Below are 23,878 nucleotides of genomic sequence, written 5' to 3'. Positions count from 1 at the left end.
TAAGAAAACTGAAATTTCTGCTATAGGTGATCCTTTTATAATGATAAAGGCATAAATGCTGTCTAAGCCCATAAATAAACTTGTGCCATTGATGGTGCAAATGCGTTAACGGCCCAAAGATAGTTCTGTGTTTTGCATTCAGAAAATTTTGATATGGTCTGTGTTTTTCGTGGCGGTCGACCAAATGCAAAAAAATGCTGATGAAATGCGCCCAAGAACTAAACATCGATGGCCAAAATAATTCATTTGACTAGAAACAAGCTCGACGTTTGGGTACCATACAAATCTACTCGATGTCCCCGAAGCTCTACGGGAACACAACGAAGTCGAGCCATTTCTAAAACAGCTGATTACGGATGAGAAGAAGAGTCCAGGCTAAAAATCGAACGAGGTGAAGCTATATGTTCGGTGAAATCAGAAAGGAATCGTGTACTATGAGTTGCGACCACCTGATTCGGATATCGGCTGTCAACAGTTAACAAAATCACAGCAACGAGCCATTGAAAGAAATTGGGGAAAGCCGGAACTAGTAAACAGGAAAGGTGTTTTATGCCACATACAACTTTAATACCCGAAAAAAATTGAAACAACTTAAGTCGGAAATTTTAACGCACTCGCCGCATGGTCCGAATCTTTCACCATCATCTACCTCGAGAACACAGAACAATCGGACAGCTATGACCCGCCAAGGGTAGGTTCGTTACCGTTGAACCATCTTGCCCTCGTAGTTCTTCAATCGCCTAAAAATGAAGCTCACCTAAGGCTTTGAAAATCTTGCCTATATATTAATCCGTCGGGAGGCAAAAGCAGCAGGAAATATGCAAGCATAGATACCATTAAAAGTTTTCAAAAGAGGAAATTTTCACTCTTGAAGAATACTTCATACAAAGCTCAAAGAAGAAAATGATTGATTTTGTAACAGATTCTTTTTTAATCCAATTATCTGCTTATCTTGTAGAGACTGAAAAATAAAACGATCTTTGATTGTATGTCCTACCAATTCGTAGCCGTTGTTTGAAAAAAAAAACACTAAAAAGGGTTGTGTCGCCTGATCACGATGGAGTCCATAAAAAAGTTCTTAATATTTTTGCAGAAAACATTTTTCAGTCAGCCTACGCGCAAAACCGTTTCAGGTTACTATAGCTATGTTTAGGATGTCGGAAATGTATCGTTACATATATACATTTATGCCTTAGGAGAGATACTGATCTAAAAGGTTTAGTTTGGCCACACCCGTCAATTTTCTAGACCGATTTTTATTCAAATGTTAGGCACGCATATTTTTCACTAAGTGCTGCACAGCTCTGTTAGAGGGATTTGCCATAATCTCATGTCACGTTGACGCTGTTTAGAAATCTGGTACTCCTTTATTCCGCGCCGCCGCTGCCGTCCATGACGACCACGACCTTCGACTGTCTTTCAAGTAACGATCGGCCTCGGCGAAACTACACACCTGTTCTCCAGCTGTGGCTCGAGCCACGCTGATCCTTTTTACGGGCCGTAGGCCTTGTGTGGTTGGGTTGAGCGCTATCAGGCTAGGGATACAGGATATATAAATTGATCTTGATTGGAAAATTCTCTGCTTTATTCACATGTCAAACAAGATTTTATGAGTCACCCTTGATGGCTATTATGATTAATTAACACACGAAAATAAGCATCGTCGATAAATATTGCTTTATAATGAACTGAATTTAGCTTATATTCTTCACACTTCGTTTTCCTTTCAGACGAAACAACATAAAATTCCTCTAATAATGACATCCTATTAAACTGTGGATGCAACCCGTCGAGGTGTTTTGTGAAGAGGAACTGAGGATCCGCGGTACATTTGGCCAACGTATTTATTTCATTTGGATGTTAACTATTGTCGACCATTGATGACCAATATGTTTGATTTGTTTTCTATCAGAATGAGATACTGGACCACACTACCAATGAAGTTCATCGACTAAATTGTATAACCCCGCTTACGGATACATATGCCACGGTTGTTCGAAGCTTTAGCCATAATCGTTTCACCGCAATCGCAGCCGAAATCGGTCTGGTTCACGGCTTAACGCGAAGGCTTGCATTCGGTTGAACATGTTCAATATGTAGGATTATAGTGTAGTACTGGCTATTTGACATTACAGTCTACAAGATCTGAATGATACGATGAAATAAGTTCCATCATATGAAAACGGTTTAACAATGAAGTAAGCTTCTAGTGTGTATCAGAGGCAATGCTTTATGAGAAACGTAGTTATATAATAACTGAAGTCTTCTCTAATACCTACCATAGATACGCAGCATAATCTCGACGGTCCTATTTATTATAGAAGGATTAAATTAAGATGAAAACATCGAAGCTCCTAGGTCTTGTCGATATCAGGTTAAATCGTAATATTGACCTGGTGAACCTATCGGTAACGTGTTTTCATGCTCGATTAACCTTCAGCGTAATTTATTCGATTTTGGATCGAGTTTGCATCGAACGACACAACTTACTATTAAACCGTACACAAATATATCTGTACGCTGTACTTCCGGTGTACGTCTGTGCGGAGTTGTTACATTCGTGGACAAAGTGCACTGAGGTCTCTTAACAAAACAAGTCTTGTTTATACAGCCCCTGGAACAGGCAAAGGTCCAGACGATTGTATTGTTCAGGATTGCAGTACCGTGGAGTTGCCCAAGGCTACGTCAGCCTACCGATAGACGTTTTCCGTCGCTCGCTTGTGTTTATTCAGGCGTATTTACGGGTGAAAGGATGAAGCCGAAACTGAAGGGAAACATACCTTACAAACTTGCTCTGAGTCTTTCGCGAAGCGGCAGGACCATCGGTAAGCAGGGCTGTACGGTCGGCCGTTGTTAAAGATCCGTGGCTACCAGGAAACTATTACGAAGCACCGGATATTGCATTGTCTTCTATGGATATATCTGAAATAACGTGGCCGTGAGTGAGCACTAAGTTCAGAAAAAAAAAAAAACACTTTCACCGTCGAAAAATGCTTAGTCTATGCACGGAGACTGACGCATCTTACAATTGCCTTTGAACAACGACCGCTACTATAGCTAGAGAGTGTATAATGCGATGTCTTTCAAGGGTCTTCACACGGACACCGCTACTTTATCTATTTGATATGGACGTTGAATGTAGTTAAATAATTGCATACGAAATTAGTTCATTTCCGTGTAATAGCTATAAGCTACTAGTAATAATGCTAGTTGAACATATCGCTCTCGTACAAAAGCCCATTTCGCCACTCGGAACAAGGATTAATGATAACGGACGACTGGTGGTAAGTACAAAATTGAGGAATCAGGGTCGGTAAAGTCTGATTAGACGAAATCATGTCCCCGCGATAGCCTACTAGATAACGTATAATAGTACGGACACGTTAGTGGTCCAGGTTCGAATCCGAACATAAGTACTGTTTGGTCCGTGCTAAGAGCAACCCGTCTGAGTTCATTTTTAATGCCAGTGCCCGACGTAAAACTCTCACGTTACTTTAGTGTTTAATAATTCTAGATACAAAAAAGTGAAACGCTACTCTTCGGAAAGAAAATTCAACAAATAATACTGGTACGCTAATGCATGTTTGAAATCGGTTAGTCTCTTTACCTCTGGCATTAGAAACCTCGTAAACTTCCAGATTTCTCCAGTGCAAAAGTGGTCCGTCCCTAAACTGAAATCGAGGGTATAACACAATCAAGATGAGGGTACTGAAATCGCGGTCTGTGTGAGTACTTTATCTAGGTTAGAAAGGTAAAATAATTAAGGTTAAGTTGATTTGAATTTATTTCAAGGTCATTGTAAACTATTTTTTTTGCTCGTCGTTATTAAGGTTCTGATGAAACCCCTATCATCCAGTCATGATTCTGTCTGTATGCGCATATACATGTATATATGTTTTCTAAGTAACGCTGCGCTTCTAAGCGCCTTCAGGAAGCGAAGAACTAAAATGCAGTTATCTTAGCCGCGTCTGACCTCATCGTACAGACCAGTTATTCATAGGGCTCTTCATACATCTACCGGATCTTTTTGCACGCATACGTATTTCTGGCAAAGATAAACGATTTTTCCTAGTGTATGAAGCTATCAAAAAAACGAACCTGAAGTTATTTGCCCCCGATTAACTAAGCGACAAAATATATTTCGCAGCCGTTTATTACCGCGCTGTGTGGCCCATACGAGAGCAACGGTAATACCAGTATATGCGCCAGCTCTATAAAAATCGCTTCATAAATTGATTGAAACAGATGAATTGGGTTTAAGGTTCATTGCAGAGAGTAAATTATCAACTTTAGACCACATTTGCTATAGATAAGCGTGTCGAGAATGTATTTTGAAGCTCTGGAATCTAAAAGTTAATCCTTCAAGCATCATAGCCGGGACAAAGCTTGCTCCAGCATAATTTGTACCAGGAAACGAACTCAGATTGTTGCATTTTAGGAACTGGCCTCAACCGGAGAAATGAACGACTAGCGTGAGGTAAGGAAAGAACTGTCGCTCATATATAGATACATGCAAAGCACGCGCGTGCGACAACCCCGACACGGACTTTTGTTGATGATAGATGAAGCAAATTAACATGAAATTGTTAGAAGAACACTTTTACTCAGCTGCGCTGAATTTTTTCCAACGCATTTCTGTTTTGGCTGTAGCTTGAACCGTCGACGACGCCCGCCTACAGGTATTATTCATCACTAGCTACTATCATGCTGGTGAGCCATTTGTGTTTTGACGAACAGACAATCCAGCAAAGTGTTTCATTCCTGTATTGTAGGGATGCTTCATACTATTGTACAATATGTTGATCAATGAGCAGTTTTCCTTTTATAAGGCATCATATGTTAAAGGCGCACCGAAGAGTTAAGACTGCTATTCCAATTACCTAAAGCTCAGTCGATTCTCTGTTCAGAGAGATCACATTAAAATAACATCGAATGGAGCTCGTCAAAACATTTCATTCTGATGACTTCAGGAAGAAGCAAATCAAATGTGTTCTTCGTCATGTACCCGTTGCAGACCCACCAGAGCAATGTTCGCTGTTCCTGCATGCGTCTACCCGTTTCATAATAAGTTGAGCGGCAATGGCTGTGCTATTGTTTGCCTCGGTACAGAAAGAATGCCTTATGTCATAAGCAACCCACAGCCCGCTGCACCCTGAGCTCCAATAGGATTTATGCGCTCTGTAGTAATCACAAGGATAATGCAGGCAAAATATCGCAGCAAGTTTCTTCGAAGCTGGAGTTTAGGTAGATAGCTAAATAAGCAAGTAAGACTATTCTATAGACTTTCCCCAACATGGGTCGCTCAATTCTTCGGTCCATAAAAACATCCTCTGTACTACGCTAGTCGATTGCTAATTAGGCCACTTTCTTACGATGCAACTATCGTTTTAATAGTGAAATACTGTTCTATGAGTATGTACTTTTCGATTAGCGAAAGCATATTAATAGAACAGGCTGACATATATGTACAGAAAGGTCGGCGTCATACTTTTAAACACAGCGGTAAAATCTGCATGGAATCAAGTACGTATATAGCTTCGCTGCCAGTTATCAGATGTATCATACGATGTATGCAACTGCTTGGTCAGATCGATACGTATGTGTCAGAGCAGGCTTTACCAACAAGGACTGATGCAGACGTGCTAATACGGCGACCTTTATTCACTCAGCTTCCACTTGAATGAATTCGTAAAAGCCCAACGCATGTTACAGCATATCTTCGTATCTTACATAACGTGCGCGCTAAGAATCTTTTTAATTAAACTAACACAGGTCACAGCTTGCAGTAAGGTAAAGTGCACAAGCGTACGATGGGTACGTGCGTGCATTGAACGCAGACAGCGGTGTGCGATTTTATTCATGTTTCGGGGAAACAGTCGCGCCCTAATGGGAATTGTTATTTCGGCTGGGTATCAAGATGTTCAGTACTATTGGCACTTGTGCCAAATACGTGATCGTAATTCAAGTATATGTACGGCTATACTACTATAGTGTATTGGCACCTGACCGTCAAGGAAGTATTCTCTAGTAGATGTTATAATCGTTCATAACTGTGGCAGTTGTTGAAGCCATTATGGTGTTAATAACGAGTGAAGGAAAAAAACCCAGACTAACTGCAAAATCGTATAAAAAAAAATGACGTTTGCCGACATCACTTGAATCAATGCTATCAAAGGTGTCCGTTGTTGACGATTCATAAGAGACTGGTAAACGGGTTGCCATTTTACTATTAGCTGGAGGCTTGTTTGGTTCTTGCGTGACTTATATAACCTGCATGTCTAACTGAGTGCGCGTCAACAAAGAATAACTAGCCACGAGTTAGAACAAGTGAGATACTGCAACGTATACTTAACCTGCGGTTTTGATTCCATTCTAACTTTCATAGTTGCTTAGTCGATTTATCAGCAAGAGCAGTGTCTCACCTTCGTTCACAGTTAAATTGAGCCAGACATAAGAAACATTGTCTTCATTCTCAATCTATTTAAGGAATTTATCCACGGAGAGCCCGTCTCGGACGTGACCTCTTCGACCTTATTGTGGAACGCTCGAGATATTTCAACTTCGAGGAACGGATACCAACTGAGAGCTTCATGAAGGTGAGCCTAACAGTTAACATGAGGTAAGCCAGTTAGAGACGACTAGCCTCTGTACCTTAAACGTTAACACGAAGATCATTTTAAGAGAAAGTGCCATTTTTTAGGCGGACCCTTAAGGTGAACAAAAAAGATGAAATGTTCGTGTAACTATGCCGCTTACTTTGTGCCCGAATCTAGCCTACTACAATAATTTATCATAATAATTAATATTGCTCTTATTGTATAACAATAGTAAACATCTCGACCAGTTTGCTCTAAGTCGACCTACGCTTTTATCTTTCAGCGCGTTTCACACAATTTGTCCGTAATAAATATTTAAACATGTAGCACCGTATGAACCAAATAAAATAATAGACGAAAAAAGTATCAAAGTTTGATGTTTCTCTTGATTGTTTCTAAATTGATCTCAAATTATTCTACATTGTTTTTTTTTTTTTTTTGTTTCTAATTATCATTCTGTCAACCACCTTTCGTTCAGTACACAGAAAGTAATTTTAATAGAAGGAAGCCATTATGTAGCCGCTGTGACTTCAAGGGAAATATAATGGTCACACTGCATTGTGCACGAAATAGACTGCACACAATAGGTTTTGAGCCTCAATGATGGCATCCATAGTTCAAATTGTAGATTTTCACTGTTTGATTTTGCCAATGTAATATAGTTAACATAGTATAGCATTCTCCAAGGCCTCATGCCGAAGGCGCGTAAAGACGCACTGAAAATTGTATAGTAATAGAATTGACGTTCTCAATAAAGTCCAATTTGTCAGCTACATCCTGTAGGCTATGGCCGTAGGTTATGGGATGAGTTCCCGATTTCCATGTTTCGAGGCATACGTCGGGCACAACCAATAGGAAAGAGTTTCATCAAACGGCTGGCTTCCAGCACGAAACAAACTATGTTTATTCCCAAATTCGGACCTCTCTACGTTACTCACCACGCTATCATAGGGACGAGTTTCCTACCTTAGCCAGCATAAACGTACTATACAACATTTACGCTTGTTGTGATAGAAAATTATGTAATCCTGATATTTGTTTACTGCTGTCGTGGAAACTAATCGAATGGTAAAGATGTCTGTGGTTCATTTACCGGGACAGGAGTCTGTGATAGGTTCTACAAGAAATGCAGTAGCTACAGATGTGCATTTCTGAATGACTAGAATATCTTCGTAAGCGTCTACATTTAGAAGAAATTCAGCTTTCTAAAGGACTACATAATCATCTGTTTTATACTCGACTCCAAAAAGCTGGCATTTGTTATTTGAAATCTTCCTCAACACGTTGCCTACACAACGCTAAACCCAATAATCGACTGACTAGGAAGCTCCAATGTTGACTGTGCTCGTATAGATTTCGTATGGGATTAATAGTATTGTACATTTGAGGAGTAATGCAAATCTTTTGTGGTCAGGATGCAAGAGACTAAAAATCCAGTTTTTAGAAGGTAATAGTCTTAGCTAACGCCAATAGATTTTTTTTTTTCTTGTTATTATTATTTTATTATAAAAAGATGTTGCTAGCTTAATCTATGTCAAAATCTTATAAGTAGACGAATACAGGATACTGCTGTTCATTCGCAAAGTTATTGCCAAAAGAGTTGCTTAAAGGCAGATCAATACTGGAAAAGCCATTAGCATAGATAGGTCCTGCGTTTCATTAAATTTATATTTGACCACAGATATTGAATGAGGGCAAAGATGCCCTGACAGACCAGTGAGCTTTATTTTGCGCATAATAACCAAAGCACGATGTAACTGCATGTCGCAATCGGAGGCCGATCCAACAGAGTCGACCTTTTAGTTTTTCGTTTCCTATCTCTGCTTCGAACTTCTCTAAGCCATTTGCCCAGAATTAGGATAGATACTATGACTAAACTGTATATCTATTCCTATTCCTTCCACACAGTGAATCTTACGAGAAGATACGTCCATTTCAGAATCTCGCCTGACCGGCTTTCTTAGATCATCGTCCGGCAGAGATCGAATGCATCTCCGTTGTTGTCAGTTACTTCTTTCGATGAACGGCAGAAAAAACAACTCAAGACCCCAAAAACGGGAAAATCCAGTGGGGAGACTTCCTTTCAAATATTTCAGATCTACAGTCCACAACAGCTAATCACATTCATCGCCTCATGCTATCTATACTATTGGGAGCTAGTAGGCTTTTATTATGTACAAGAATCTATACGGCAATAACAGTACCTGCTTATACTGTATGGACCCGTTCTATTGCACGGTGATGTAGCCGTTGTATTGGACGTAGTTCAGCCAGGTCCTTCTTAAGGCCGTTTTCTAGACGCAGGCCATTTTTGCAACAGGCAAACGCAAGCAGTCCGACTAGCAGGGAATGCTCTAGGCCCATTTCGTGCAGCCAGACAAAAGTGCGCTCCCATAGTCCCCATAAAAGCCATTCTCATGAGGTATATAAAGGCCTTGGGGTTCCGAATTAGCTGGTCGGCCGACAGAGAAAAGCTGGCAGTCTGCTCCCATCTAGTGACGAAGACAGATCGTACACCTAGTAACAGGGCCTTACCGTACCGAAAATGCTATCAAAATGTCTACCATTACTTATCCACGAACTCCCCGTTTTGCGATTCGTGTGTCGATAGGGACTCAAGAGAATTCTGTTGTCGGATACCGTATCACTGGATTGTTTATACTTTGTATTCGCTGTCTCACGAATCCACACGTATATACACCACGTTTACGAAGTTCCATGTCGGTATAACAAGTTCCGAGGCTGCCTGGCAACGACGGTATCGCAGCCAATGTAGAAAGCACATTATAGTTAAGCGCCCACGGGCGACCATTCACAGTCATTCATTCGGATATAAACTCACTCTGAAACATGGCGACTGTGAAAGGCTGTATAGTGTCTCACAGTAGATGGGCGAACTCGAGCGTACCGCAAGTCTTGCGACATGAAGTACTGTTAGATGGAAGAGTTCGCTTGAGGCTTAGGTGACGAGAAATGAAAGATTGTGGAAAATCGAGGGAGGTCGATTCAAAAATCAATTCTACGTAAGTTGTGATTGTTGGAAACGTTGTTGAGAGCAAGTAGGGTCAATATTATGATAAACTGCAATAGGCGTAGGGAGTGGGGACCGGCACGATTGCTTGAGGGGGAGAGTACATTCAGCTTTCGGTAGCTGGCTGCTACCGTATCAACCGTACATCGAAAACAGGAGTTCATAATCTAGCTAAACGATTCTCGGATACGAACATGAAACGGGGTCTTTTGTCCCTACTTGAAATGTCCGGCCATAATATTCACACCCATTCAACCCTTGTTTTAATGTACCTTCATTAGCTGAATTAAACACGTATAGTGTCATAACATCCAATTCCAATGAGCAAAATTACGCTTGTGTCAACCAATATCGCTGTACACACAGGCGACTCATACACACCAGCATCGTCAAACAATTATACATGTCCTGCGCAATATTCATATAAAGGGACTGCATTTGGGTAAAGGCAGCCCCTACAAGTTTTACCTAAGCCGGAAACATTTCACGTTTCTCATCAAAATATCGTAGCTGTTGGTGTCTACGTCCTGTCTTGTCGGGCTGCTATACGATCTTTCGTCCTATCGAACATTTCGGGATTATGTCTTTTCCTTTAGACTGTGATTTGCACCCGAATCGATCAGACGTCGCCCGTTCAGGCGCTGTTTGATCAACGTGGATTCGACTCCTTGCGCAGTTACTGTTGCAGCCTCCGCTGCCTGTCAAAATAATCCGCGATGTTGTTTCTCTTAAGCAGCCTCATCTCCGTCGTTTGGACTACGGCTGTTTTCTTCCAGCTGATGGCTCTGCGCGCCTCGAAGGGTCCTTCCCTTATCTATTTCAAAACACTCTCGTCGGCCATGTTACTTGAAGCGCTAATCATCACTGAATGCTTCCACAGAAGTTATCCTAAATGTCACTTTTAAGTATCCACGAAGTACCTTCCGCTCAACATTTCATTGTTCTTCACTAAAACTAGCAAAAATTACTCCTGATGTATTGCCATGTTCGTGATCTGACTCAGATAGTTGGCTTGTTTGGGGCGCCACGCGTGATCAGAAGACTTGTGATAGAGTTGAAATCAGTTGTTTTTATGATGTGAGTCAGCGTGTTACTGTAGCTGCCTAGCCTTTGTTCTTTAGGGGTTAGTTTTTTCATTTAGTATTTATTTGCTGTGTTTCATTGCGAACGAAGTCTCGCATGCATCCTATACGATCTGTGTGGCACCTCAATTAATCCCGTTCAAACAAGGATAAGTGTGCATATAGATGCGGAACACATTTCTTTACGACAGCAGGCACGGCATTATCGGTAAAGCCGTATGGAACGAGCCTTACGGTCCGCCCGTATGCGTAGCCATATTGAGAACTTTTAACCAGAAGGTCGCCTCGTAGTTATATCCCTTCACGTGAGTGCTTCTCGGTATTTTATTCTTTCCCGTACTGTTCTACCGAACGATATTTCGCACTGGCTTTTAGTTCAACATAGGATAGCGACAAAAGAGATATCGCTATTTAAGTAAGGCAAATGCTGCCCGGTTCAACCTAAACATGCGCGTGCTACATTAAAGCCATCAAATGAGGATCACTATCCGCTTTAAACCGAAATCTGACGTTGAAATGACATATAAAAGGATCCCTAATACAACTTAATGAACGCCTAATGTCCGAAAACTATTAGTCTGAGAAATAATCAGGGCTCCCGCGTTTCTGCCTGGACCTGCCCAAATCCTTAACTCAATGTTCACGTGAGAGTGACATCACTAGTTGACTAAAGAGGAAGAGAATCGAGAAAAGAATGCCTCTTTCGGGCATCTTTTGCTGATTGCGGTTTGATTTCTGGGTTTTAAAATGGGTTTTACAACAGAGCTGGCTACGGCATTGCTTTTGAACTGAATCTCTTTCATTGATATACCGCTTACTGAGTGAACGCCCAGAAACGTTCGACTGGCCAGTATAGAGGGGTAAGCATTATAGAAGATCTTGTAAACTTGTTCGCAAAACACATGCCATTCTGTATTGGATTGCACATGCGCTGTTCTACACAACTATGCCTTCAAAGCAAATGTATAAAGAAATACATACATATATAAATTACAATTAATCTGATTGTAATATGAAGAACCTTACTATCTACTAGCCAAGATAGCGTCATAGGGAAATGCTGTCTCGATATTATTGAAAGTGTGCATTGCACGACAACGTACAATCTTCGCCACGCTTTAACAGTGGCGTGGATCGAAGAGGATTAAATCGAATGATGGCTTTGGCCTTAGTATTCTCAAGAGTAAAGTCTGTGTAGCTTCTATTGTGCTCAAGAAGGCGACAAATAGCTTGGCGTATTAAATTTCGAACAAGTTACTCAGACAACCGTGCTATTATTGCGCTGATAATAAATACAAATGAAATCAATGAGACGGGTTTACAACCCGGACCCAATATCGGACAGTTTTCGAATAGTTCATCATTTGTATATATAAGTTTAAAAACTGTTTCCCTGTAAAAAAATAACAGAATAAATAACAGATTTTGCATGTGTCAAAGCATCCGGCCTAACAATCAGACGCCGTTGGCTGCTATCCGTATTTCCAATGTAGCAAAACTGGTTTTTTCACACTGCTGAATTGGCAAGCAGGTGGGGTCATTGGAAGCGGCACTTCTGATCAATCAGGAACCTAAAGTCATGGTAGTAATACAACGCCATAAGATATCGATATCCAAAGAACCAATGTCAGAAGTATTTGAACCTTCGTCGAAAAATACATCTATGCATACAGGCCAAGGGTAAAGTGGATGTTTCCTCGCTGCTCTTATGTTTTGGGTTGGTACGAGAAACGATGATGCCGATATATGCTAACATAGAGTGTTGAGATGCAACTCACAGGATGACACGGCTGAGCTAGAACGAAAGACATAATACTGACAACCAATATTTCATCTAGCTACAACAGTCTTCCGAGGTAGATGAGCGCATTTTCCAAATTGCTCGCTTGAATTAGAAACTTTCTTTTGACATTTTCGTATAAAAATGCTGCTACTGTCTACATCTAATGCAGAGCGCGTTGTGTCGAATAGCGTCCTATAGTGTCGAATAATCTTATAAGACAAACTGTACAAAAAAGATCTACGGGTGGAAGAGTAACCCTTAGAGGTTGGATAGCCTAAACCTTCTAGCTGTTATTGATCTAATGCTGAACTAAGGTCGCCAACTAAATGCTGGGTGGGGTACGCCCACAAAACTTACAGATGCTATATAGCCGGCCCAATGGCGTAGTTGTTTTTTGGAGAACCCCGCACAAACTTGAAAATATGTAAATACCGATTCCTCCTAGCAACGTTCAACGGCTCGCCAATAGGCAAAATCGAACTGGTTTTGCCGGTTATTTGCATTCAAGTTAAGGTTGGTCTCTACCAGCTAGCGTGGATTAATAAAGCCCAAAATCTAACAATGTTTGGCGGATGGCCGATCGGCTGGGTGGTTCACTCGCCCGCTCGTTTAGTGCTAGCGGATATGGAGAACGTCAAAGGAGATTCGCTGTGTTCCTAGCGGCCAAGGCGCATTCCCATAAGAGCCCCACAGTGACAACACGGCGAAACTGTTAAGCTAATAGCCAGCTGCACATGCTAACGTTCCTGTTAATGCTGCTGAGATATCAGATGGTTTATTCGTCGAGTTCAGGCTCAAGTCACCTGACTCGAGACGTGGGCTACATGACGCCTATGCACATGCGCTAGCAATGCCAGTTAGAGCGAACCCCCTGCTCGGTCTAAGAGGTAGGATTTGGTGGTTGATGCGGCCGCCCCCCTCGTTGTTGATCACGCTGAGTGGAAGCAGGGCAACAGCTGCTTTAGACGGTAGTATCAGCATAGAAGACACAGCATGAAGACGGTGGTGGGTTGCGCACATATTAAGTAGATCATCAGATCAGATCAAGTGATCGCGGAGAAATTCTGAAAGACGTTTGAACATATAGTCGGACAGAAGAGGATTTTAGTTTATACGGCTGCATTAGAAACGCAATCATGCTAAAATGCGTTTTAATGAAAAAAATCCGGAATTAACAATGCTTGCTTAGTCCGATTTTGTCTGCTTTGCTTGTATGCTAACTCTACCTTGAAAATAGACACGCTTCCCGAATAATATTCTATGTACGGAAAACGCATACATAGTAATTTCGATTTTTCCGTCTGATGCTGGTACCGTTTCAGACGGCTGGCACGTCCAGGCTCGGAACCGAGTTCGCTTATCTACGCCCGATTTCAGACCTAGCCCAACCCATTAATTGCTTTGAACCTTATTACTGAATCATCACCTCAAACATTTTGCATTCGTATCACATTTTATCTTGCCACTGTTTCAATAAGTCATGTTGAAGGAAATAGGTCTAAAGCAAGTGCGGCACATTTTACCTTTTGAGGTTAAGCGTGACCGTGACAATCACTATGCGCCATTTGAGTGACAAACCTGCCTATAAGGCTGTCGAGTTTTTTTATAATGTTAAGCAAAAAAAATTAATCAAATTTCAGTTATTTTGCTTATCTTATTTTTTATGTTTTCTATAATGCTATATTGCGAGTTCAACAGAGACGTTTTTTAAGAGTTGAAAAATTGTTTCAGTATGATGCTTCTGTTCCGTTGTACTCGTCATTTTATAAAATGTAGACCTCACCCTCGACTCATCGGTAATATTTTGCTTTCTAGATTCTAGTGAGACATTGTACGCCAAATTAGATTACCCTCCTGGATTCTATGTGTTTTGAGCTTCGACCGGCAACGGGTATAGCTGAGCAACTACTAGCATATTAATCTATCCTGTTTTCCTTTCTCTTATGCAGTTTCCTTGTAAGTTAAAACGCTGGTGTAGGATCGTAACATCCTTAACATTGATGCCCCTCGTCTGAGCCGATTCAGCGAATTTTTTTTCGACTTCCAGGGGAAAAGGACAAACTAAAGACGTTTTAGCTACCACCTAATGGTACAGCTAGCTGTCCTACAACTGGTTGATTTGTTTCGAAGCTGGTCCATTCAAAATCCCTATTCCCACTTCGTTTTACTCGCCCAATTACAGCGTAGCGGGCAGGGTTTCTGACTAACAGAGTGAGTTCCACACCGATTTCCTGGTATCTCTCTTTCCCCTAGCCTGAGTCACTCGACCCTAATAATCGCGCACGCCCGATTACAAACATCTCAGAGGTGTACGTGCTGCTTGACTATGGACATATCGTCTTTCCTGGCGCGACATGTGGCCTACAAGTGGGGCAGAATCCAAATACCCAAAGAATACTAATATCACACTTATGCTGCCTCTCACAGAGCAAACTACTGGCAACTATGGGTTTACGTGACATTTCTACAACTGCTTACATCATCTGCTTAATCATAATATGCTTTAAGCACAGCCTCGTTTTCATGTCCTCTCGTTTTGTTAACGCTGCTGATGTTCAATCGATCGCCAGCAACTCCCTGATTCGTCGGTAACTCCTCTCCCCTGAGTTTTCAATCTTTCTGTCTACCTTTCCCCGCTGGTAGAAAATAAAAATACTGTTGAACCACTAACATTAATATAATCTCGTGGTCGACAGAAATCTCCGATTTTCTCCGTATCGTCTTGCCTTGGACGGGGCTCTTGTTTCTAGCTCGTAGAAAATATCATCGAGAGAGGCGTTTAGCTGATGCTGACCATAATCATCATGTGTTGCGGCGTAAAGCGGGATAGCAGAAACTCTATCTGTAATGATCGGAAAATCATTGGAATATTTATTTTTTTGTTGAAAATACTTCAATCGTTGCGCTTCAAGTATGAAGGATCTGTATAAAAATTGGGGAAACTTAAAATCCGATAAGATTCGTGCATGCTTACTAACCGCGTTACTGGTGTGGAGAGGTGGACGCAGAGCGCAGGCCCAATGGCAGAATATCACATGCACGCACAGAGATAGTTACTCTAAATTAGGTTCCAAGTTAATTTATGCGTGCGCATATTATTAAAAGTCGAACTGACTCAATCCAGGCTTCATTCGTGCTCAGATGCGAAAATCCTGGTGCGGAAGACCAGTAGCAACGGTAACCGCAGAACTATATGGAACGCTAATCTTGCTAATTATTATGTAGCCTATCATTTGGTTAATCAGCTCTTTTAGAATGTCCGAGGCATGCATGTCTTGATATGTTCAATAGTAGATTGGCCTGTACGTTTTTTTAATGGACTAACTCCGATAGCTCGATGAGCTAAACATGGTGACTCGGCACCTGCGAACAATAACGAGCATCCTTCATTCTTCTGCGTAAAGCTTCCAGTGCAATTACGTCGGCGTATTCTACAGCTATGGTCGACGGGACGTTTGCGTCCTTTTCATGGATCATGCCATTTCAGGAATTAGGTGAAAATTGGGTCAGCTTAAGCTAAAGCAGTAGTAGGTTACGACTACTGAACACTGAATAAACGATTTTGAAATAACGTCGTTTTAGCAGAGAAAATTAATTATCAACAAACATTTGTATACAGCAATAATTGTATATGGAATACCGAAAATCATATCGAATTTAAAATAAAAGCTTTGCAGCCGATGCATAATCATCTAGGTAAGTCGGATCCGCTTGTATCATGCGTCCTGTTTTACCAGTACACAAACCTGTTTGCACACAACCAAAAAAAATATAAGCCTGGTCTCTAAGGTGGAAAAATAGGTTGACCGCAATGTTGATGGCCAGTTCCTTCTATAATATCAGTGACCGTGAGGCGCGTGACAAAGCTTGCCCGCGTTGCCAAGTGCAGAGAATGAAGAGGCAATCACCACGCCGACCTTTTGTTTGTCTGTGTTTTCTGAAAGACACGGTGGCATGCTCGAAATAAGAGACAGTTAGATGTTCAGTCTTCTGAAGGACCAACCGAAACAAGCAAGAATCGCTATAATGATACAGCGTGAAGGGTGCTAATATCTGGGAGGTTTTTTCACTGTAAGATGAGCGAATACCATATTTCACGGACTACAACTTAACGAGTAACCCATCTTCAAAGGGTTACAATTTTCAACAATTTCTGACCCAGTTGCTTCGTTAACGCGTCGTTTGGATTGGATATTCTTGCTTTTTTACATACACATAAATCTAAAGCAACAGTTTTGCTTTCGTACCAAATGTACAACCTGGCTTATGTGTGTCTTCAATACGATTTAATTTAATTACATTTATTCTGTGACGTTTAGCCTTTAGCCACTTGTGGACCCGGGTTATTTCCAAAATGTTAAACTACCAAACGATAGCGATACAAGGGTTTTTTCTTATTAAAATTTTACACTGAACTAGATAGTGAAAGTCTGTCCACTACGTGAAAACAGCGTAAGGAAATTCTATCTGTCGGAAATCACTGAAGAAGAATAAGGAAGTCTGTCGGAATAAATGTCTTGATGTAACTGAAGGCGTTTACGCCCATCGCGTATTTATTGCTGGTGCTGGTGGCGCCCCCTATGAAGTATCTAGTCATCTACAGAATCAAACACTGTCATCTGGCATAGATCGTCGCAGCGGAATGTGTTGGACGTGATTTAGCATATCGGAATAACGTTACGACACGCTCAGTAACAGCTTTATTCTGCCTAAGATTGGCCGCACTGTTATCTTAACAGCACACTATTGGCTAGCGATTATATTGCCTTAGAATACATAAATATATCAAGAAAGTAAACGTTTTTTATAATATTACGAAAATACGCTCATGGTGCAGCTGCAAACACGCAGTAATTGGCCATACAGCTTCAAACTCACGTGCTATCCTTTTATTTTCGCATAAACGATAATAGTATTAGTAATTATTATTATTTCTAGTCATGATTAGACAACTATTTGCCATGAGCTGCAAAACGTGTAATCTGGTCATCTGGTTGATTGCGAAGATAATTTAAAAAGAAAAAATACAAAAAGAAATACCGTATAGATTTTTTTTTGTTCTTGTACTGCGTTTCGTGACAACCTGTGATTTTGCACTTTGGGCTTCTAAACTTAAGTGTAGAGATAGCCTGATCCAAATGGGATGTTGGCTTAGCTAGTCTAACAAAGCGTGCGCACGGGCGTTTTTATAACGTGAAATGCGTGCTAATAAGCGTCTTATAGTAAATTTGCCATTGACATACGCATCATAATATGAAAGTAATTGTAAGCACGACAAACTTGTCAGCTGTCAAAATCATCGTAGAAAACAAAAGGCATATAAGACGAAAGACACACATGACTACTTAGCTTTTTGGTTGGCATGTTATCGAAAAATCGATCAATCCGAAATGGCTTTTTGAGACTAAACCTTATCGTTAAGTAACGTGGTAAGCTTAAATTTACTATGAGGACTGTTTACCGTCTGTATATTTCACAGCGACGTATTGCGAAGATAATAACAACCGGAAATGCTGTAGGTGTCACTTCAATAAGATTATCTAATACTATAAAATAAGGTTGTCGTTATTTTTACATTTTTTATTATTGTCGCCATGGTCTACCTCCGATGAAGTTGGTTTCACACGTTCATGACTGATGAGAGGCATATATCACTAAGTTACAGCCACGCGAGTTTACGCATATCTCACTGGATGCCTAGGCAAGATAAACCTAACAAGACTATTAAGACTGCCTACACACTATTAATCACGATCTTCGATCTGAGTGTTACCCGAGGCGCGTGACCCTGTCTTTTCCCGATTACAAAGAAGAAAAGTAACTCGTCTATCCGGGATCACCTTACTTTAGATCGCGGAATTTGAGACCGTCGGGATCTCTAGAAGAGAGAGAGAATTGTCACCTCTCTGCAATAGTCGCTTCATTGATCGAAACCCAATGTCATCAAATGTTGCTGCTCCACTGCGAGTGACCCAACGAAATCACGAATATTCAATCCCCGCTCAGCCTACTTCCTACAGCCAACCTCGTTTTAACACAAACACTAACCTTTCGCAACGGCTACCAAATTGCAATCATCAATTAATTTCACATCGATACGTGAGACCCATGCTAGAAGCGGCATTTCTTTTCTTTTTAGGTACCCGCGAAACGAAGCCATCCCCTGAAAAACCCATTTTCAGCCAATTACTCTTTAGCCATCGCAACGGGTCAGTGGGGTTAGGTGACAAGCGTTCGCTTCCCTGTCTTCTTTGTTCCCACACTTCAGTCTTGTTCCTCTTTCCCTGCTGTTCGTTTAACGAGCGGGGCCCGCCGGGTGAGTGGGTGCCGCTCGGGTCCAACGTGAAATTCTATCGAGGCTTTCATTTTGCGCTTGTAGTTATAAAATGTCCTCGTCAACTTTGAAGTATATTAAAACGTTGCTTAACATCAGAATCAACTGGGACTAGGAAAATGTTTCGCTTTTGATTTGAAAGATCGACACTTCGGGTTAGGTTCGCTTGTAACGATTAGGCGAACAACAAAACGAGATCGGGCAAAAATAATATTTTGATATAAAGGATGGTGACGGGCGCAAAGCAAAAATGGCGACTGGCGGTATTAAGAAAAAGAACTCCCATGAGAACTTGTTGGATATTTTCAGGGAGAAGGATGTGTGATTGCCGGTGTTCTTAACCTCCTCGTAGTAGCAGAACGTTCCTAATAGAGCATGCATAAACCTTTCAGAGGTACTGATCATAATTCCCTAATGATTCATATCACGGACTTGAGTCAGTGGTAGGTTCACATTATCGAGGAAAAAGGAAAAGTTCCGTAGGAAGAAAAACTTTCCAAACAAGGCCATTCTTCTATTAAATAAAGAGTCGACTATTTTTCTTTGTTTTGTTTGAGGTAAATTATGCTACGATTTTAGTAGAAATATCGTATCTGGCTTCACTTCGTTTGAAAGCTTCAGGTTTAGTAAAAGGTTGCCGGTACCTTGAATTTATAGATGACTACAATGTGTCCCGTACATTTATGTAAACTACAGGTATAAATAATATACTTGCAAGAGAACTCAGCTGGAGTCGTACGTTTTGTATGCTTGGCCTTAGAGTTGTATGACCTTTGAGCCATTAAGTAAATAAATGCTATGTAAAATCTCTTCTCCTTGAGTGTGATTTTTACGCTTCTTCTGCATACACTAGACTCGTTTCGTTGGTCGGGCTCAAGTCGGCTTCCGGTCAACGTTATACGAACGTCCGTGAATCGAAAACGGACCCTCACTACAGGACAAACAATACCAGCAGCAATGCCTGTTGAATATTTCTAGCAAACGAGCAGGCCTTCATTTTCGTCTTGGCTTCTCATAGTCAACATTCATTTCTTCGGTTATGCCAGAAAGGAAACTTCTTGCCATTAATCCACTGTGTAAGAGTTCTTTCTCTATCGCACGTAACGCGTTCGGCCAAGTGTATGTAGACGTGCATATGAATCAACTAAATGCAATTTGTTTTTTACGTCGGCCGTTTTTTTATCGGTGCACTTTTCTGCTACCAGCCTGTAAAGTGTTGGTCACCAGTGTACTTACTAGGAATCTAGCTGCAGCGCATTCTATATTCTCTTGCAAAGCGTATATACTCACACAAACAGATTCAATGCGTTTTCTACTTCTTAGCTTCGATTGTCGGTAGTGGCGTCCATCGGCGTCGTCGACGTATCGCTTCAGGCACTTCCAGAGCTCACGGAAACAAAGCTCGCAAAAGCTCAAGTGAGATGAGTGACGGCAGGAAGACTGAAGAAGGCACGGCCGAAGATGCATCACATTGAAGGCCCACCGTTACGACGCCGTCATGTATCCAAGATAGGAGACGCTTTTGATGCCGCCGCACGCTGTTGTTTCACTGCTGCCAGTGAACGTGATGGAAGTCTCGGATCGGCGTAAACTAGTTGATGAGATGGTTACCAATTCGTCGTCATCATCATTCAACGATCGACCAAACGAACGAAGAAGAATCGAATTTCGAATTTGCTGAGCCCGGAAAGCTGCCGCTTCCTTGATGTTGAAGCTACCATAGTATTGTCTTCTTTCTGTGCCTCGTCATCTCTAGCCTAACCGGCTTGAGATAGCTACAAAATAAGCTATAGGCGTTGTGGAGCTGTCTCTTTGCGCCACCTCCAAGCTCCGTTTGAGTCGTGGACTTTAGGGGCAAAAGGATAGACCCGAGAGAGGGGACAAGAAGTGAGTAGCGCAAAAAAGAGCAATGCGGGTGGGGAAAAAGAGGCGCTGTGGCAGCGGCGGTGGGGGGGGGGGGGGTTAACACCCGTCCCTTCGCGCGACTGAATGGATGAGTCGGGTTATTGTTGATGGACTTCAGCGAGTTTCACGTTTCTACGCCCCTCCCTACGTAGCTTGGTAGAATTTTTTTTTGTTTTCCATTTTTTGGCTGATAAAAATTGAGAAGGGTACGGGGCTTTGTTGCACAACGACATGTGGGCTTGCGCGGCTCGAAATGGAGTATTTTTGCACAGTATTTGAATCGTCGGTGTGCAGACGAACATGTCCCTCTTTATAATACGCGCGGACTGCAGAAACTATATGGTGCAGCGTTGTGTACTGTTGACCATGCGAGTGTGTAAAGTATAGGCTATATCTATACGCAATATAATATTGTTTGTGTTATGGGTTTAACGGAGTTGTAGGTATTAGCTTGTTTCACTCCTAAACTGACAACAAAATTGGTAGCTGATTCTACGGTTTGAGAAGAATGTCCAGCTTGTAGTTTTTGTGCCGTCGTGGCCACGTCACGTATCATTGGAATCGCGAATTTTCTGGGTGTTTCTAAGTTCTACAGAGGATTTGTGAGCGTCCACAAGACCGCCTAAAGAAAGACGTAACAGGGTTGAAATTTACTTCGCTTTACGTTCATCGTTCCATCGTAGAGACGCACCATTCTGGAACAGACAGACGTCTGTTCCTCGTCCTCGCCCGGTTAGCTCGGCACATTTAGCGAGTCTTGCAGAAGTAGATCCAAAGCTCCAAGTGGACGGAGAAAAAAATCGAAACAAAAATGTTCAGAAAAGGTTGAGCCTCGTGGAGATTACCCCTGATATTTTTCAGTCAGAGTCTTCGAACGTATCGCGTACGATTGCAATTGATCGTGAAATGTCGGCTATAATAATGCCAGATGTAACGATTCTTTCTTCGGGCGACACAATTGTATGCTGTCCGCTAGCACGTATCTTTTTTGATACATTGGTTTTTCCACTGGCTTTTTCGAATGTACGTTGGCTCCCCCAAACGTCACTTGGAAACGTTCTGGTTCTAGTACTCGCAACTGTAAGGACACTATCAAACCATAAGTTCTTCTCTGATGAAAGCAGGGATCGAGACTGTGAACTCACGTCTAGATTGAATTTTAGAGTAACAGGTAATTTGAATGTTTTTGTATGATTTGAAATGTTTATGGGTTGGACATTTGTTGAGAAGAACGACACCACAATGAATGCTGATGACCCCGGCGACCATCTTAGCAAAATCGCCCCTTCTCTTGCCTTCGTACTGTGAGAACGTTACGATGACGTTGTGCCTTCTTCTTTCCGACGATGACTACTACTACTACTACAGGAGGAACATCGCGCCCTAAGAAAGATAGAGAGAAAAGTCACAAGGCAAGATTTCCTGTGGGGCCATGTTAGGGGCACTGCGCATTAGGTTTGGCGCCTTTGCCTGTCGACAATGTAACCGCATTACTGTCACGCTTTAGGCGCTCTTTTTTTAACCACATCCGTCATTCCCCATCCCCTGTTAACCTAAGGGCAAAAAGATCATCCGAAATGATTCTGAAAAGCAATATGGGGAAAACGGGCAGATAGTGACACGTCAATATGAAGTGGGTTCCACCTCAAAAAAATGGAGCCGGCCAGATTAATAAAACAGTATAAAAAGGCACTCTCTCACAGATTTACAGTCGTACGTATGCCACTACTTTTCCCGCTGAATGAAAAATAACATAGCTGTATGGCAGACACACGGGCCCAACGAAGAAAGAAGGCCGATACTAAATTTATACCGTTCGATCCTGTGCACGGTGGTCGCTGTCAGTTTGAAAGCTATGGTCTGCGATTTTCTAGGGTTAGACAGGTATATGTTTCAAATTGCTTAATGTTGATAAACGATTATTTTACAAATAGACTACTTTGCATTTATTTTTCTGATACTTGTTACCACTCTTGACGCTATGCGTGTGGTTTTGTAAGCATTAATATATAATCGATGGAGAGCTATATCGCGTCGTGTATAATTTTCACCAAATATGATATATTTCTATAACTGCATAAAGCGAGTCCCAAACAAAAAACTTGATTTCTACATTCAATGTGATGTCTTCTATTGTTAGTCTCAAGGCTCCGATTTGAGCCTCAACTGAAGTAATCAATCTAATAATATTTTCCGTGGATTTTGTAATGCCGCGTACGTCACTATCTTGCTTGCTTATTTGAAGGTTGAAGCGTGTTCCAGGTAGAAGAAGAATCGCTCATTCCAGCCGATGAAAATTAAATATAATTTAATATTGTATTTAAAAAAATTGTCGCTAATAATAACATAGTACTATGTTATTATTACTTTCACGATTTAAGAGCTTGTCAACAATTCTCAAATTACCTTCATTAAATATTATGCCTTGTAGGAAACGTCAATGATAATAGCATAGTAAGTCTCTAAATATGTTGAATTTCTCTAAAATCCCAATGAAGTCGTCTATGAAAAAATGAAGTTTAGATTTCTAGCAGCTAGTACACAGTCTGCGTGCGTCAGCAGCGATTACCGTAACAGAGTTTGGCATCACTTTGATACGGTGCAATCAAACGTCGCTTTGACCTGATCAAGATTCCAAATGTGTAAACCGATAACTGAGACACAACATACGATTTACCTTGGTTACACATACACGCCAAAAGACAAGCTTGTCCTTTAGTTCGCTTTCTGCTGGTGTAAACAATCATGTAGCGGGTGGTGCCCCTCACGTCCTGTCGACACTCAGGCGGTAAACGTATTGGACTTGGCGCCGAGCACCAGCTCTGCCGCCGACGAGAAGCGCGCAGACTAATGCGAAGATAAAACGGGTCATGTTTGCTTTTCGGCTTAGCGTTCCTTTTCTACGTTTGCTTCTGTTTAGCTTTGGCGGAAATGCGTCATATTTCATCAAATATCTTAACGTCGTTTCCCTTCCTCTCTCTCTCCAGTTGCTTGTCCTTCCCTCTATCTGAACAGACGCTATAGCGGCGTCGGCTGCTAATCTCTAACAACACAACACCTCCTTCCACCTAAACTCCCATTGATATAGTACGAAATGATTTTTCAATTACAAGTACCACCAAAAGCGGAGCAGCCGCACTGCCGTAT

General features: G+C 41.5%; 2 long non-coding RNA genes across 3 annotated transcripts; one reads left to right on the top strand and one right to left on the bottom strand.

The window, feature by feature from the left end:
- Nucleotides 1-1,236: 1,236 nt before the first annotated feature.
- Nucleotides 1,237-23,637, bottom strand: LOC111260189 (uncharacterized). Its single transcript, XR_002680165.2, has 4 exons — nt 23,409-23,637; nt 15,164-15,334; nt 2,781-2,922; nt 1,237-1,535 (listed from the first exon to the last, which is right to left on the bottom strand). It is a non-coding gene; the product is annotated as an uncharacterized LOC111260189 (long non-coding RNA).
- On the top strand, nt 5,003-6,967 carry LOC111260183 (uncharacterized). Of its 2 annotated transcripts, none has more exons than XR_002680156.2 (3): nt 5,003-6,327; nt 6,487-6,596; nt 6,880-6,967. It is a non-coding gene; the product is annotated as an uncharacterized LOC111260183 (long non-coding RNA). The 2 variants fall into 2 exon arrangements; XR_002680148.2 differs by having other exon boundaries at nt 5,342-6,175.
- Nucleotides 23,638-23,878: the final 241 nt, after the last annotated feature.

Source organism: Varroa jacobsoni, unplaced genomic scaffold (genome assembly GCF_002532875.2).
Source record: "Varroa jacobsoni isolate VJ856 unplaced genomic scaffold, vjacob_1.0 scaffold_40, whole genome shotgun sequence".
Taxonomy (NCBI): domain Eukaryota; kingdom Metazoa; phylum Arthropoda; class Arachnida; order Mesostigmata; family Varroidae; genus Varroa; species Varroa jacobsoni.
The sequence above is the reverse complement of the archived record's forward strand: the minus strand, read 5'-3'. Positions and strand labels throughout refer to the sequence as shown.